General features: G+C 34.2%; 1 long non-coding RNA gene across 1 annotated transcript in view; it reads right to left on the bottom strand.

Annotated features, from left to right (window-relative positions):
- Positions 1–11,053: 11,053 nt before the first annotated feature.
- LOC143075473 (uncharacterized) overlaps positions 11,054–13,899 on the bottom strand; it is a 425,173-nt gene continuing 422,327 nt past the window's right edge. The window contains exon 4 of the long non-coding RNA XR_012978326.1: positions 11,054–11,512. This is a non-coding gene — a long non-coding RNA (uncharacterized LOC143075473). The remainder of the gene's footprint in view (positions 11,513–13,899) is intronic.

Below are 13,899 nucleotides of genomic sequence, written 5' to 3'. Positions count from 1 at the left end.
TCTTACAAACCAGGTATGTCCTGAATTGTACAGGTATCACCTTTCTTCAGGCCAATTTTCAGCAGACCTTTAAAGCCATATAAGAAAGAAGAGACCTTCCGAATGGATGTATCATTAAAAATAACCCCTGGTTTTCTTGAAATATTAAATTAGTATACTATGGAGCGCATTAATCCTCAATTTTTAATGTCAACTCACAGACAAGTACATTTGGGCTCAAAATGGTCTTAATATATTTCTCTTTCCCCAAAAGTTTCATTTCTGCAAATTTGTCGGGTAGTTTAAGTAAACAATGACATCAAATGCACTATTTTTTGTCCAAGTAGGCCTACTTTCACATACGTTCTAAATTTGAGGGAGTAATTGGTGGTGTGACACCTAAAGAGACAAAAAAGTTGATTAGAAATCTTTTATTTTGTTTTATTCTTAATCCTTAACCAATTTGTAGTTAAAAACAGCCTATCTGAGCATTATGCGACTTATATTAAAAATTTCATAGCTCAATTTAAACTGACTGTAATGTATGACTTTGATAGAAAATACTTGAAAATTTCATTTTGGGCTACAGGAACATAAACTTTCAATATCAAGATCAGTTTTTGCTGATTTTTCCTTGTTTGTTCTACTACTTTAAAGACTTTCCACAATTTTTGCAATGAATTTAGTAAAAAATCCAAGGTATTGAAGTGTCAAGGAATATTGACCCCCCCTTTTTTTCATCTGGTGTCAGTAAAGTACTACAAATTGATCAAAAGTGCAGTCATGGTCATTTAACTGTGTTTATTTACATCAGTTAATAAAATTTAAGATATAAAAATTTCATTTGGAATAATAAATGGTACTTTTGTGAGTTTCTGCAGTGTTTACATTAGGCTATGCTATCTGCCAAGTACATATTATGACGCAATGATATAAGGGGTAAAAATCTAATAATTTCATTAAATCTGCATGACAAAATTTGTTTGGGCTAGTAAACAACCTATGTTTCAATGTTTAACACCACAGAATAACTTTCTGTGCATTTATAACATTATTTAGGACATTTTTTTTTATATAAAAGCATATTGTCAGGGTGGGAAAAGCTAAAAATAGCACAAACTCAAGTTTTAGGCTCTAAATTTGCAATATGTGACATTTTGCCCCCAAAAAGATTGAAATGTGGCTACTATTATCTCAAATGATCAGTTAAGACAAAAAAAAAAACAATTATTTTCTGATTTTTATGTTTCACCGCATTTTGCTTAAAGGTGTCAGACCACCAATTAAAAGTCCCTATCTGTTCAACCAAATTTTGCAATTTTCATAGCTTTCTAAATTTCTTATCTTAAGTTTAACCTCTTACAAACCAGGTATGTCCTGAATTGTACAGGTATCACCTTTCTTCAGGCCAATTTTCAGCAGACCTTTAAAGCCATATAAGAAAGAAGAGACCTTCCGAATGGATGTACCACTAAAAATAACCCCTGGTTTTCTTGAAATCTTAAATTAGTATACTATGGAGCGCATTAATCCTCAATTTTTAATGTCAACTCACAGACAAGTACATTTGGGCTCAAAATGGTCTTAATATATTTCTCTTTCCCCAAAAGTTTCATTTCTGCAAATTTGTCGGGTAGTTTAAGTAAACAATGACATCAAATGCACTATTTTTTGTCCGAGTAGGCCTACTTTCACATACATTCTAAATTTGAGGGAGTAATTGGTGGTGTGACACCTAAAGAGACAAAAAAGTTGATTAGAAATCTTTTATTTTGCTTTATTCTTAATCCTTAGCCAATTTGTAGTTAAAAACAGCCTATCTGAGCATTATGCGACTTATATTAAAAATTTCACAGCTCAATTTAAACTGACTGTAATGTATGACTTTGATAGAAAATACTTGAAAATTTCATTTTGGGCTACAGGAACATAAACTTTCAATATCAAGATCAGTTTTTGCTGATTTTTCCTTGTTTGTTCTACTACTTTAAAGACTTTCCACAATTTTTGCAATGAATTTAGTAAAAAATCCAAGGTATTGAAGTGTCAAGGAATATTGACCCCCCCCCCTTTTTTTCATCTGGTGTCAGTAAAGTACTACAAATTGATCAAAAGTGCAGTCATGGTCATTTAACTGTGTTTATTTACATCAGTTAATAAAATTTAAGATATAAAAATTTCATTTGGAATAATAAATGGTACTTTTGTGAGTTTCTGCAGTGTTGACATTAGGCTATGCTATCTGCCAAGTACATATTATGACGCAATGATATAAGGGGTAAAAATCTAATAATTTCATTAAATCTGCATGACAAAATTTGTTTGGGGGTAGTAAACAACCTATGTTTCAATGCTTAACACCACAGAATAACTTTCTGTGCATTTATAACATTAATTAGGACATTTTTTATATAAAAGCATATTGTCAGGGTGGGAAAAGCTAAAAATAGCACAAACTCAAGTTTTAGTCTCTAAATTTGCAATATGTGACATTTTGCTCCCAAAAAGATTGAAATGTGGCTACTATTATCTCAAATGATCAGTTAAGACAAAAAAAAAAAACAATTATTTTCTGATTTTGATGTTTCACCGCATTTTGCTTAAAGAGACAAAAAAGTTGATTAGAAATCTTTTATTTTGCTTTATTCTTAATCCTTAGCCAATTTGTAGTTAAAAACAGCCTATCTGAGCATTATGCGACTTATATTAAAAATTTCACAGCTCAATTTAAACTGACTTTAATGTATGACTTTGATAGAAAATACTTGAAAATTTCATTTTGGGCTACAGGAACATAAACTTTCAATATCAAGATCAGTTTTTGCTGATTTTTCTTGTTTGTTCTACTACTTTAAAGACTTTCCACAATTTTTGCAATGAATTTAGTAAAAAATCCAAGGTATTGAAGTGTCAAGGAATATTGACCCCCCCTTTTTTTCATCTGGTGTCAGTAAAGTACTACAAATTGATCAAAAGTGCAGTCATGGACATTTAACTGTGTTTATTTACATCAGTTAATAAAATTTAAGATATAAAAATTTCATTTGGAATAATAAATGGTACTTTTGTGAGTTTCTGCAGTGTTTACATTAGGCTATGCTATCTGGGAAGTACATATTATGATGCAATGATATAAGGGGTAAAAATCTAATAATTTCATTAAATCTGCATGACAAAATTTGTTTGGACAACCTATGTTTCAATGTTTAACACCACAGAATAACTTTCTGTGCATTTATAACATTATGTAGGACATTTTTTTATATAAAAGCATATTGTCAGGGTGGGAAAAGCTAAAAATAGCACAAACTCAAGTTTTAGGCTCTAAATTTGCAATATGTGACATTTTGCCCCCAAAAAGATTGAAATGTGGCTACTATTATCTCAAATGATCAGTTAAGACAAAAAAAAACAATTATTTTCTGATTTTGATGTTTCACCGCATTTTGCTTAAAGGTGTCAGACCACCAATTAAAAGTCCCTATCTGTTCAACCAAATTTTGCAATTTTCATAGCTTTCTAAATTTTTTATCTTAAGTTTAACCTCTTACAAACCAGGTATGTCCTGAATTGTACAGGTATCACCTTTCTTCAGGCCAATTTTCAGCAGACCTTTAAAGCCATATAAGAAAGAAGAGACCTTCCGAATGGATGTACCACTAAAAATAACCCCTGGTTTTCTTGAAATCTTAAATTAGTATACTATGGAGCGCATTAATCCTCAATTTTTAATGTCAATTCATAGACAAGTAAATTTGGGCTCAAAATGGTCTTAATATATTTCTCTTTCCCCAAAAGTTTCATTTCTGCAAATTTGTTGGGTATTTAAGTAAACAATGACATCAAATGCACTATTTTTTGTCCGAGTAGGCCTACTTTCACATACGTTCTAAATTTGAGGGAGTAATTGGTGGTGTGACACCTAGAAGCATGTTAATAACACCTTTTCACATACTAGCCTTCGATATTGGGCTAATTTAAGTATGATATCCGCCATTTTGGATTTTACCGGAAGTGAGTTATTTTTTTCAAATGCCTCCCTATCTGAAATAAAAGAGAAATAGTCGAGGAAGGTCTATGCCAAATTTCATGCTTGTAGCACGATGTGCACAATTATTCACAAAGCCGCCGTACTATATGGTGTGACGACTGTAATATCTGTCATCACAGAACATGTTTATAATTATGTTCTGCAGATAACGACCTTCTGCAAAGATCTAATGTACAATGGCTATGTTGTAAATGTGAAACCATCAACGTTTCAACCTTCACTTTTCACAGTTACGAATTGAAAACGTCAAGCTATTATGATGCTTTATCCAACAACATTGAACACATTTGAATCAATCATGTCAAATGCATTTAGTCTACTAAAAGCAAGCAGTCCAAAAGGAAATAACTCCATGAATAATAACACACCGAAAAGTAGCAAAATCAAGAACAGAACAAACAGCAGCAACGTACTCAACATACCAAAGAAACAAAACTTAAGAATCCATACACTTAATTGTAGAAGCATCAAGGATAAGACCACTGCAGTAAAGCAAAACTGACATCATCTGTGCCTGAAAGGAGAACAACCCGATAAAAACCCAATTTAGATTCAATTAAATCTAGTGAAGCTTAAAGAAATGATCGAGGTACACTGGGCTGCTGCGTTTCATCCTAGTACAAAACGATATCATCGATATTGAAAAACCAGAGTTTGTAATAAAATGTGAGATCGAACATTTGTCGAATGGGTAAAGATAAAACTAAAAGGCAAAAAATATCTTAGAATAGGTTCATTCTATATGGCCCATCGAAACATGGCAAACATAAAATAATTAGATAAATGATTAGACCAGATTTCAAACAAAAATCAAACCATCATACTTACTGGAGATTTCACCAGCCCAGACATAAACAGAAAAACAATGCACATCAAAATGCATAAGACAAGAAAATTCAAAGAGCCTTAATAGAAGTGATCATATCACACTTGAGATACAGATACATGATACACCAACGTGAGGGAACAAACTACTGAACATAGTGCTGACTACAAACCCATCACTTATCAAAACATCTATAAAAGCTCCAGGAATATTTGACCACGATATGATTGTAACAGACTGTGACACAAAACCACATCATCAGAGTAAGAAGCCACGCAAATACTATATATACAAAATGTGCATAAAGACCTGACTATACTTCCAACCAACATCACTAACATGTACCATACAGTTGCCACCGTACAAGAATTATGGGGCATTTTCAAGAAAGACTTTTATGGTACCTTTGATAACTATTTACACCACTGGGTCTATGCCACTGCTGGTGGACGTTTCGTCCCCGAGGGTATCACCAGCCCAGTAGTCAACACTTCGGTGTTGACATGAATAACAATAATGTGGTCATTTTTTATAAATTTCCTGTTTACCAAACTTTGAAATTTTCGAAAAACTAAGGATTTTCTTATTCCAGGCATAGATTACCTTAGCCGTATTTGTCACAACTTTTTGGAATTTTGGATCCTCAATGCTCTTCAACTTTGTACTTGTTTGGCTTTATAAATATTTTGATATGAGCGTCACTGATGAGTCTTATGTAGACGAAACGCGCGTCTAGCGTACTAAATTATAATCCTGGTACCTTTGATAACTATTATTCAAACATTGACAACCATATGCCATCAAATATCATCCGTCTGTCTTAGATAGATTACAAAATCAGAAAAATGTTTAAAATGAAAACAAGGCTATACCAACAGGCAAAGAAAATTAACAACTGGACCAACTATAGACATTTTCAAAAAGAATGTTAGAGGCAAATCAGGGAAGCTGAATAGAACTATATAAACACCACCATCCTGGAGGGCTAGAAAACAACAAAACCCTTCTGGAAATATGTAAAATCAAGACAACAAGACAAAAAACAACATAGGAATAGCACCCCCTTAAAGTAACGGCCACCTAATTAAGGACAGCAAAGGAAAAGCTAGCAAAATTACTGATTAAACCAATAGCTCAGTATTTATAAGAGATAATGACAAATCTCTGCCAAAACCATATCAAGAGCACAAAACCGTTTTAAAATATGAGATTAGAGGGAATTGAAAAGCTGCTTTAAATGTTGAATACATAAAAGGCATACTCATACAGATACAGCAGACGCGCGTTCGGTTATCATAAGACTCATTAGTGACGCTTGAATAAAAAAAAGTTAAAACAACCATATAAAGTACGAAGTTGTAGAGCATTGAGGACCAGAATTTCCTAAAAGTTTTGGCAAGTACAGCTCTATTTTTTTGACTACGTCGCAAAGACGACGTAATTGTTTGGACAAGTCGTTCAGAGTTCAGATTTTGAGAATATTATAAAAGATCTCCATGGAAAATAACTACCCGCTTCGATCCTGAACTTACATCTTCTAAAAGTCCAGTTAAATGTTTATCGAGTATTTATACGATAAAAGCGTTGTTTTGATTTTCCAAATAGTGAATTTTCTTATTACATAAACAATATACCTATACTTTACCTGCATATGGTGTATAATAATTCATAGTACAAAGTTGAATCGCTTCACAAGTGTATGTGTGTGTGTGTCAACTGCAGTGATTTTTTATAGCAAAAAGTTACAGCTAAGTAAAATGCTAATTATTCTTCTGTTGTCGAAAACAACAATTTTTTAATCGTATTTAGGTGATACAGATTTTGATTAGCTATGATTTCAAGAATGAAAGGAATAGGTTCGGTAAGGTCCTTAAATGCTAAAAAGGCCCCCTTTTTAGCGTTAATTTCAAATTAGGATTTTTTTTTACCAATACCGCTATAAATGATAGCTGTTACAATAACTAGATAGGAAATAAGTCATTTTGTTGGAAATTTACGTTCCTGCGTTTTATTATGACGTCACAAGATGTACTCATATTGATTTTCCACGAAAAATCAATGAAAATGGGTAAATTACCATATATTATTGGACAGGAAACATACAGCGCATACGTCGACATCAAAGATCTTATTTAGAATAATGTTTGTGAAGATATTTCACATGTCTTATTTGAATATTTAGTTTGTCGTCGCCTGCGCTCTATGTTTCCTTGTCCTTAATTTGACCTTTTTGGGATGTAAAAATCAATGTGTTAGAATTAAACTTTGAAAAAAATAGTTCTATTTAACTTTCTCACATGTCTTTAAGTCAACCTAAAACATTTTTGGTCTTGTAACATTGAACTTTATTATCGGGGCCAAATATGGCCCTTACCGAACTTACTCCTTTATTCTCCAAATCGTTTGAAGGCGTCCATCATTACGAAACTGGACATTCAATAATTTGTACTTTTGGCAAATGTTTGCTTTGTACTAATCTGCTATATTTTTCGCACAGTGATACTTTAATGTTGTAAAACATATTGTATTAATTTAAAGCATCTATTTTTTTTTGTAAGGAATAACTGTAATATGTATTCTGTCTATGAAGGAATAACACAAAAAAAATATGGTGCACACTGGATAACCCGCGTAGCGAGTTATTTAAAAGTGTGCAGCAAATCGTTAATGTTATTTCGGATAGAAAGAAAAAAGATAACAGTCATTCTTTATGATTTAATTATAAATTTAATTTTTAAGGAGTAAATCATGAAAAACGTTGATAACATCACGTTCACATGACAATCTCTTTAAAATCCGATGTTATGATGCAATGATGTGTATCGTGTGCTAGTGGTTTATGCCACAGGGTAGTGATATGCGTCAAGTGTGGTTGCAATTAATGATTTGTTAACTACCGGTGGCTAGCATACTTGTTGTGTGAAAAGAAAGCCGAGTGTGTAAGTCTTTCCTGCCAGTACATAGCCTCTACACTACCAAGACTCCTGCAGTGCCTCCCCGCGACAGTACACGTAAACTGGGGTCTAGTACCTCAGGCTAAACTGCAGGAGATCTCGGAGCAGCAAGGGCCCTATAGATGCAGTGTGTAGGCCCACCGGTGTGTGGACATGCCCTAGCACACATCAACCTTGTCCCAGCTATGGGTAAGTAGGCGGTTAGATGAGAGTCGTAGCCCAGTAAGGCAACTCATCTAGGAGATGGTAAACTTCGAAAACAAACCTGGATAGAATGGATTCATTAGCTCAGGACAGCAGCCCTTCTAGAGGATGAAAACCTTGAACACAAATTCCCTGGCCCTCCAGGTTGGAGTGTTGGGCATGGGGCTAACTCCTCCATCTTGTAGAAACTATTACAGTTACAGAAACCACAACAAATGATATTAGATTACCCTCTGTTATAGGTTCAATGGGGGACTCAAACCACAGCGGAATGACTTCTCCTAGTGAAAGCCCTATTGTAGAAACTAGGAAAATGAATACGAGTCTTCTAGGGCCTAAAGTACAAATACATATAGGAGCCTGGAATGTTCGAACCATGTATGAAACATCAAAGACTGCACAGGTCATCAAGGAAATGCAGCACTACAGGTTGGACATTCTTGGTGTGAGCGAATGTCGTTGGACTGGCTCAGGAAAGACGAGAACAAATAGTGGAAACATCATCCTTCACTCTGGAAACACTGACAGACATATTAATGGTGTAGCAATAATCATATGCAAAGAAAAGGCAAAAACACTACTAGAATGGGAACCAATCAGTGAAAGGTTAGTAACAGCAAGATTTAACTCTGACTACTGTAAACTTTCTATCATACAGTGTTACGCACCAACAAATGATGCCGAAGATGAGACCAAGGATGATTTTTACGAACAACTGCAGACTGCCATTTCCAAAGTACCTCAACACGACATGCTGGTAATAATGGGAGATATAAATGCAAAAGTAGGATCGGACAACACTGATTCTGAAAATGTCACGGGCAGGCATGGTTGCGGGGTGAAAAATGAGAATGGCGAACGTGCTATCGATCTTTGTCTTTGTAATAAACTGGTAATAGGAGGGACCATCTTTCCACATAAAAACATCCATAAACTAACATGGAAATCACCTGATGGAAGAACAGTTAACCAGATTGACCATATACTGGTGAGCAACAAGTGGCGTAGATCATTAAGAGATGTACGAGTACTGAGGGGTGCAGATGTAAATTGTGATCACTATCTACTGAAAGCTACCATCAAATTAAAACTAAGAAAGGCACCTACTGAAAACCAGAATAGAAAGAGGCTAGACACAGCAAGGTTGAAGTCACCAAATGTCAAGAAAGCTTTTTGCTTAGAATTGAAAAATCGGTTTAGTGTGCTAGAAAACTCTGATGATGGAGAAGGTAGTGTACAAGAGAAGTGTAAAAACGGCAGAAAAGACAGTTGGTCACAAAACAAAAAAGAACAAGGACTGGTTAACATCGGAAACCTGGCAAAAAATTGAAGAAAGAAAGGCTATAAAACAGAAATCAGTGAATGCAAAGTCCAAAAGGTTACAAGATCAACTACAAGTAACATACAGAGCAAAAGACAAAGAAGTTAAAAGAAGTGCTAGAAAAGATAAAAGACAATATCTGGAGGACCTAGCAAAAGAAGCAGAAAAGGCAGCCATTCTTGGAGAGTTGAGTACAGTTTACAAAATCACCAAACAACTCTGTGGAACATCAAATGCACAGACAGCACATGTAAACGGCAAAAATGGCAAAGCATTGAAAACAGAAAGGGAACAAGCAGAAAGGTGGGTCCAACATTTCAAAGAGGTATTAAACTGCCCTGAGCCTGATATCATAGCTACCCCTGAACCATCAGAAGATGATTTAAACATCAACACAGAACCACCAACTAAAGAAGAAGTAAGAAATGCCATTAAATCATTGAAGACAGGTAAGACACCAGGCATTGATTCCAATCACGCAGAGATGTTAAAGGCAGACTGAGATACATCATCCAAAGTACTCCACAATCTTTTCCTTGTCATCTGGAAAGAAGGGGACATTCCATCAGACTGGAGCAAAGGCCTGATTGTGAAATTACCAAAGAAAGGCAATCTACGCAACTGTGACAACTGGAGAGGGATTACATTACTTTCTGTCCCTAGTAAGGTATTTTGCAAAATTCTTCTAAAAAGAATTGATAAAATTGTGGATGAAAAGCTTAGAGAAGAACAAGCTGGCTTTAGAAGAGGCAGAGGATGCATAGACGAAAATTTTCACTCTGAGGAACATCATTGAGCAATGCATTGAATGGAACACACCACTCTTCATTAATTTCATTGACTTCAAAAAGGCTTTTGACAGTATACATAGAGAAACTCTTTGGAAAATTGTGAAATCATATGGAATTCCACCAAAATTGTTGATACTAATAAAAGCCTTCTACAACAGCTTTGAATGCAGTGTCATCCTTGATAGCTCTATCTCAGACTCATTTGAAGTTAAATCTGGTGTAAGACAGGAATGTATTATGTCACCAATCCTATTTTTATTGGCCATTGACTGGATACAAAGACATACAACATCAGACAAGAAAAGGGGTATCCAGTGGACCATGTTTAACCAGCTAGAAGACCTTGATTTTGCTGATGACATTGCCATATTATCAACAAGTGAACACCTCCAAGAGAAGACCAACATACTTAACAACTATGCAAAGCAAACTGGTCTGAATGTCAATGCCAAGAAGACCAAGGTAATGTCAAAAAATACCAGAAATACAACACCAATAACAATCAATGATCTGCCAGTGGACAGTGTTGAAGATTTCACTTACTGTGGATTCATTTATTTTCGTGGGTATCAATTTTCGTGGATAGAGAAACAAAGACGTTTCGTGGTATACGTAAATTCGTGGATCGCTGATTACAACAACAAAAAATTAGATACGTAATTCGTGGATTTCTTTTTGATTTATGTGATCATATAACCTCCTTGGTTTGATCAATAATAAAACAAAACAAAAAAGAAGGAATTCATGGAAAAAGTTTTGAATTGTCAAAATCCTCGCTTGGTCATTCTAGGTTAAAGTGTTCATTGATAACTTCGATTACAATAATGGAGAGAGACAACTAATTATTTGTTTGTTTTACAATTTATAAATTCTTGTCTGAATTCTATAAGGCATTCAAAACTTTATGATTGAAAGCTCATTTCCCTAATCACGATATAATAAACAGTGATATAAGTATAAGGTGTGAAAATAAATGTTCCTGTCATAAACAATATTACCTACGGGCAATATCCCCGTACTTAATCCTATTGATTTTTAATCACTGGTAAACCAAACTATGACACGGTAATTAACAACTTGCAGTTATTTTCCATGAACAGTTTTAATCAATTTTAAAAAGTAAATTATCACTGATATTCGATATATTTATTATAGATTTAATCAAAATACTTGTATCTTCTTTCAATAAAAAAAACGTGTTATGTTACAATGTTTATCGCTAGTCAACACTATACTAGAACTGCATAACATAACCGGAAATAAACATCCGACTCCATACACATTTCTCGGGATTATTCTTCGTTGAATTCTTAAATTCGTGGTTCGCTGTGACCCACGAAACCAACGAAAATTGGTATACCACGAATAAAAATGAATCCACAGTACCTTGGAAGCATCATAAGCAAAGATAATGGAACAGGGAAGGATATAAAGGCAAGACTATCTAAGGCACGTGCAACATTTGCAAGACTTCATACAATCTGGAAGTCCAACCAGTACAGTTTAAGGACCTAACTGCGAATTTACAACAGCAATGTTAAATCTGTCCTACTGTATGGTTCAGAAACTTGGCGTGTTCTGGTTAGTGACCTTCAAAAAGTAATAGATGCATTCCATACAAGCTGCCTAAGAAAGATCAACAGAATATTCTGGCCAAATAAGATAAGCAACAAGAGCCCTTTTGGAGAAATGTAATGCTAAGAGCATAACAGCAGAAATTAAACAACGAAGATTAAGATGGTTAGGCCATGTACTGAGAATGCCACAACACCGCACACCTAAAACAGCTCTATATTGGACACCACCAGGAAAAAGGAAACCAGGGAGACCTAGAATCACCTGGCGAAGAACTGTTACAGCAGAATTAGAAGCAATGGGTTACACCTGGGCCAAGCCCAGTACAGCCAAGCCAAGGACAGAGAGAAGTGGAGGCAGTTTGTTGTGGCCTTATGTCCCACTGGGGATGAAGAGGATAAGTAAGTAAGTAAGATGTGTATCGTAGCGAAAACCAACAGCTCATTTTAAATGAGATTGGGTCACATGACGAATCATGTATCTGAGCTGATAGACGAGAAATTTCAGTCAATCAGAAGACATCTTGAATTCAAAATTAAATTATTTAATGATAAAAAGCACACATTTTCTTAAAGATATTTATTTAGTATTTAACCATCATCAAATGATGTTAACAGTGTATCATTCAATAATTTTTTGACACCTGAATAAAACACTAGTTTTAATCGTGTCACATGTTCATTTGACTGGGTCATGTCAGCCACATTGTATATTTTTACATCTTTTAAAATGTGTTTTGATTTCTTTTCGATTTCAACTTGATTGTCTTTATGATTTGTTGCGTTGCTGTTTTATTTACAAATATCCTTCTTCAGAAAAGTACCTCACAAGGAAAACCAAGCTTACTGCCTCTGTAATAAACCAAGATAATAAATGACCATCACTTTATGAGCTTCTACAGTTCGTCGGAAGATACCAAGAACTTGTTGATAAATATATCAACTTCACATATAAATCACGATGGTCTTGAAGAAGTTATTCTAGGTAATGACGTTGTTTATCATCTTTATTACGTGTCAAAGTGTTCTTTAAATCAATTTATTTGTCTTTGTAAATTGTTACTTTTTCTGCTTAGTCTACTTTTGGTAATATTCATTAGACCTGGCTCGGTACTTATACAACCCCTCATTGTGTTATTATGTGATGGTAAAATTTTGTATTTTGTCCATCGTTTTTGCTAATGTGCTTTGTCTAAATGATTTTTTTTTAATAATGATTAAGATTATAACACAATATTGACTGCTGTTCCCCTATTTTGACATTTTTACCTATTATGTCTGTTTGTTTTGTTCACACATCGTTCAATGTCAATATAATGGAATTATATGCGACTGTCATACAAGTGAGAGGTTTAGCCAGCTATAAAACTAAATTTAATCTACTATTTTCTATATCTAGTATCTTCCGTGACGCGAGCACTACAAACAATCTATTGCGAAATACGGAAGAATGAACAGATCATGCTACTGTATTTCCAACCATCGTGTTACTGATCATAAGATGCTAAAGTCACGCAATAAGTCATCAACAATCAAAAGAGAACGACACTTGGGCTACGACAAATGGACAAAACTTTAAAATATAATACTTATTTAAATTTACAATCATTCGTTCGAGGAGAATATCAATGTGACATTCAAAATCATCAGTCGAAAATAAACTGATAACACCATGGTTAAAAAAGAAAAAGACAAACAGACACCCAACAGTACACAAAACACAACTTAGAAAACTTAAGAATGAGTAAAACAAACCCTGTCACCAAAATCTGATGTTGATCTTATGTGCTCAGGGAGAGTAAAAAGATCATGCTCTACTGGAATCTCGTTTTAACCAGAAGACATATATTCTATACGAATGTTCTTTTTATATTTTGTATTACTAGAAAAATTGAATTTATCTCTTTTAGTATGTTGATTATTCTTTAGTTTTTTTGTGCTCTTTTGCAGACTTTCCTTTTCATCATTTTGAGGTTTTTCCCATGACGGTACCAGTTTCTCTTCGACATATGAGTTTTGAATATCACTTGATATCTTCGCCCCCTTATTTACCTTCAACATTTAAGTTTCGATTTTATTAATTATAAATCAATGTAATTATGTATGAAGCACAACTACAAAATTCATATCTGGATTAACGTAATATTCAATTCAATAGGTGCGATAGATATACTCATTTAGTATTTTTATGGACTTAAC

Source organism: Mytilus galloprovincialis, chromosome 5 (assembly GCF_965363235.1).
Source record: "Mytilus galloprovincialis chromosome 5, xbMytGall1.hap1.1, whole genome shotgun sequence".
Classification (NCBI taxonomy): domain Eukaryota; kingdom Metazoa; phylum Mollusca; class Bivalvia; order Mytilida; family Mytilidae; genus Mytilus; species Mytilus galloprovincialis.
Note: the sequence above shows the minus strand (reverse complement) of the source record. Positions and strands in the feature narration are given on the sequence as shown.